Source organism: Littorina saxatilis, linkage group LG17 (assembly GCF_037325665.1).
Source record: "Littorina saxatilis isolate snail1 linkage group LG17, US_GU_Lsax_2.0, whole genome shotgun sequence".
NCBI lineage: Eukaryota > Metazoa > Mollusca > Gastropoda > Littorinimorpha > Littorinidae > Littorina > Littorina saxatilis.
The window spans coordinates 48,439,401-48,444,400 of NC_090261.1; positions in this window are offsets into that span (position 1 = coordinate 48,439,401).

A 5,000-nucleotide genomic window follows, 5' to 3' on the forward strand; every position below is an offset into this window, starting at 1 on the left:
AAACGTGTGCATGATTTTTTTAGCAAGCCTATACCTGAAAGATCCTGGTTATAAATTAGCGGAATATATATATATATATGAACAATTCAAAACCATTGAAATAACCTCTAACATTACATGAAGTGTCTGCGCCGCCTCCTGTTTTGTTTAATTGTGCTACGTTTGTGTCTGGCTTTTATTGAAGTGTTAAACACGCCAATGTTAACACTTCATAGCAAAAATGGCTGACTTAAAACTGAGAAGGGAAAGTCGGCTACTTCATGGAAATGTAGAATCCCTGATTTCATGAACCGTCTGGTAACAGAAGGTAAATTATGTTAAGTACCACCGAAGTATAAGTAAAACGATATTTAGAAACAAAACGGAGAAAAGACGGGTTTTAAGCTGTAATGAGGATTCCTGACTCCGTGAGCTAATGAAGCAATGTTACAAAACGATAGAATAAAAAAAGGGGGTTCTGTCCCATGGATTAACAATCCCAAAAACAAAACACCTTGGACACATCACTTCTTTGAGCCAGGAGGCATAGCTCGTCCAGAAAACTCCAACATCTTTTCAGCGTAGAACAACCACTCTTCGGCGCACCTGTCAGAGTCGGCAAAGCACGCCAGATCCATCTCGCCCAATCCAACCACCGCATCTGTCTGAATGCCACTGCCATCATGAAATGTCTCTGAAGGAAGCAGAAATGCGTCGCCTTCGCGAAACCAATCATCGGCAGCTTTCAGTCTTTCTTCGATGTCAGCCATCCAGCTTTTCAATTCTACGATCGAAAGCTTACTCCTAGGATGGGTCAATTGTTTGTCAGCTATGGACAGCTTGCTTCTGAGAACAGCCAGTTTGGAGTCCTCCAACCGCGCCTTCGCGTGAGCACGAAGGAATCTCGGTGAGGATGTCGACATTTTGTTCGCGACAGATGGACTGTGCTCCACAGCTGCTCTTGTCTCAGTGCCAGGAGATGTGCCCAAGGTGTGTGTTGTATGAGGAACTGGTGAATTTGCCTCGCTGGAATCCGACGGCACTTGAGCAGTGACTGGTCGCCTTTCACAACAAAAGGCCAGGTTTGAGGCTGATGTTGCATTCTTCTCAATTGAGCACGGGCTTCTGGTTGGAGATGCATTTCTCTGTGTAGTCAAAGATTCCGCACGCGCAGTCGCAGGCTTTCTCTCATCAGTGAAAAACAGGTTGCCGACTACTGTGGATATTTTGTCTTCGTAGGATGGGCTACTGGCAGCTGGCGACTCATCTTGAGTGACGGGTAGCCTGTGTCCACTTACTGATGTTTCCTCTTTGGACAGAGGAGAGTTAGGGGTACCTGTCGTGCTTCTTATATTTAAAGCTGGCGGGAAAGGAAAACGTAATGACGCCGTGTCCCTCGAGGCGGCTTTGGTGTTGTATTGGTTGGGAGAAGCTCGCACATGGCCAGCAAAGGAGGCACTGGAGTTCACCACGCTGGACGCACGCGGCATCTTGTCCTCGGGAACATCCCTGACGTCTTCAGTGCCTAGCTCATGTTCAGCTTTCTTCACGGATATCTTTTTGTTCGCTGCTAGTGACTTCTGCACACTAGTTCCAGTATCATCATGCATAAAGTCAAGGGGAAAAGGAGATGGCATCTCCATGTCATAATCAAACACAGGCGATGTGCCTGTGGTATCAACAGGAATAGTGTTCAATAAAAGGAATTCCTTGTCCAAAACGTCGTCAACAGGGAGCTGAACACGTGATCTGCCATTGGAGGGAGTGCCTGCGTTACAGCTGACGGAACTATTGGCTGCACTGTCGAGAGGCACTACCTGATGGCTTGACATGGTCTCAGGGGTCAACACCCCGGAGAGCATTTTGTGAGACTCTGAACCGTTAGCAGTCGGTGTGAATGAAGTGCTTATTGTTACGTCTACGGCAGTTATTGTGTCACGGATCGATTTGTTAACAAGAGACAAGTTAGTGACAGGCTTTCTCTTTTGTAGTTTGAATTCTGCTTTGTTCAGGGTCAGGGGCGTAGAATAAGGACTCCGAACAACACAGGTGTTGTTTCCTTGGCGAGGAATAGCACAGCGGTCGAGGACAACATTGACTGCTTGGTGGAAAGGCTGGATCTCGGGGTGTGTGTGATTGCACCTCGCCCTGCACGACATGAAGGTCTGAGGGCATTGCGAACACGCGAATCTGCAACCCATATCCAACACTCCGATGGGAACGTCGTCCATGTTTCCCTCAAGGTGATCTTGCAAGACCTCAGAACTGACGAAACACATTTTGCAGTGTGGACATCTGTGATCCAGCGACCCGTGACGACGTTTGTGGTCGTAGTATGACGAGTTGTCTCCCTTGTTCTCTGACCACCGGAAGATCTCGCTGCACTTGGCGCATGCGCAGCGCCTGTCTGTGAGCTCCAAGAACTTGTGGTCTTGGTAGGCGCTTTTGGTGGAAAACGGTTGCTCACAGTGACAACAGCTGTACACTGAATTCCCAAACTGAAAAGAAGAAATATTTTTTATTAAATAGATAAGTACACAAAGAAATAAAGAAAAAAGAAAGAAAAAAAAGAAAGACAGACAGACAGACAGACAGACAGACAGACAAGACAGACAGACAGACAGACAGAAAGAAAGAAAGAAAGAAAAAGAAAAAGAAAAAGAAAAAAAATGATCAAGGTAAAAGAGGTCCTTTATTGATGATTTTTTTCATGCAAAGAAATAAGTCGACGTAGGCGAGGGGATACAACACAAAACAGAAGACACGCCAGAAAGAGTGCGGGGGGGGGGGGGGGTGTTCAGAGAGACTCAGACAGAAACAGAGACAAACACGGACAGAAAGACAGACAGACAGACAGACAGACAGACAGACAGAGGGATGCGTTGTCGAAGAGAGAGAGAAACACAGACAGACTGACATATTGAGAGAGAGAGAGAGAGAGAGAGAGAGAGAGAGAGAGAGAGAGAGAGAAAGAGAGACAGACAGACATAGACAGACAACAAAGAGACAGGGACAAAGAGAGAGACAGAGACAGACAGAGACAGAGAGAGAGACAGACAGAGATAGAGAGTGACAGAGACAGACAGAGACAGAGACAGACAGAGACAGAGACAGACAGAGACAGAGACAGACAGAGACAGAGAGAGGAGGAAAAAGACAGAGCTAGAGGTCAATCAAGACGTGAATGAATTCAAATTCATAAAATAAGAAAAGTGGCCACGCGTTGTTGAGCGACAATAACAATCAAATAAACCAACCAACAAACCAACCAACAAACAAACAAACAAACAAACGACCATTCTTATGCATGGTACGAATACATTCTTTACTGGTGATTCCATAGGGATCGTTACTAAACACGTGGATGCGTGCGTGGATGTGTGTTTTCTTGCACATGTGCTAAAACGTACCCCATGGGCGAAGCCCTCAGCGACAGCGAAGTCCTGTCCGTTAGTCCCACAGGTAATTGGCATAGTTCCCTCTGCACATTGCACAAGCAAATCAAAAACTTGTAAGCACAATACTGAAATGATGACCCCCAGCCCCCATGGCATGCCCTTCCACACAAAAGCAGGCACGTGAACAGTCAAGCTGCAGGCATTTCAATCTGCAGATACCAACACTACATAATAAGTTCTCCCTTCCAGGGGAATTCCCACCGCACTTACCCTGGCTTTACAAAACAGGAAAATCAGACTTAAGTCAATTTGTCAAATATTTCATTTTTCATGAATATTTTTTCAATTTTAAATTTGTATCCTTCTTTTTTTTTAAAGAAATTAATTAGGAAGATTAGTGTTGTTAAATGTGACACATTCTTCACATTTCTAGGAATATGTTCAATTATACCTCTACAGTTTCAGAGAAAATGTGTATATTATGCTTGCAGATTGTTGATGAAGTTGCTAAACTGAACAAACCAATCTATGTAAATGTGTTAAATTCATCTCATTTCAAGGGAAGTTCTTAATTTTCCACTTTATCATTTAAACATTTACTGAACAGGAAAATTGATATTAATTAATTTGTCTCTTTTTTGTTGTTGTTAACTCTGTGAGTTAGATGATTTACATTTGTTCATGTTGATTGCAGATGATTTTACTAAAATTAATATGAAAAAAAGTTTATGATTCGTTCGAAAACTTTGAGAGCCTAAGAGACAAAGAGAAAGAGGAAGACAGACACAGAGAAAGCGAGACAAAGACTGTGAAAGTGAAGGGAAAAACAAAAGAAAGATGGCACAGGGTCAGGGAGAGAAACGGAGACAAAAAATAAAGAGACAGCTCAGAAAGGGAGTAAGAGACAGAGATAGAAGGAATCAAAAAGGGACAGAGAGAGACAGAGGCAGGGAGACACTGAGACAGAGACAGTGAGAGAGATACACAAGCACACTGAGAGAGAGAGAGAGAGAGAGAGAGAGAGAGAGAGAGAGAGAGAGAGAGAGAGAGAGAGAGAGAGAGAGAGAGAGAGAGAGAGAGAGAGAGAGAGAGAGAAAGAGAGAGAGATATCGAGAGCAAGGAAGAAAGACAGGGATAAGAAGATACAGTGAAAGAGAGTGAGACTGAGAGAGAAAGAGAGAGAGAGAGAGAGAGAGAGAGAGAGAGAGAGAGACTCAGTGAGAGAGAAACAGACAAAATGGAACAGATAAAGAGACAGACAGAGAGACAGAAACAGATAGCGGCGACAGAGAGACGGAGACAGATAGCAGTGACAGAGAGGAAGAGATGAACAGAGAAAAACAGGAAGACAAAGAGAAAAAGAGAGAGCTAAAGACAGTCAGATATAGGGATTTGGGAGAGTAAAAAACAAGTCGCGTAAGGCGAAATTACTACATTTAGTCAAGCTGTGGAACTCACAGAATGAAACTGAACGTAGTCCGCCGCTAGTGCAAAAGGCAGTGAAAGTGACGAGCCTGTTTGGTGCGGTTGCGCTGTGCTTCATAGTGCTCACGCTTTACGTCTGTACCTCTCTTCGTTTTAACTTTCTGAGCGTGTTTTTAATCGAAACATATATCTATATGT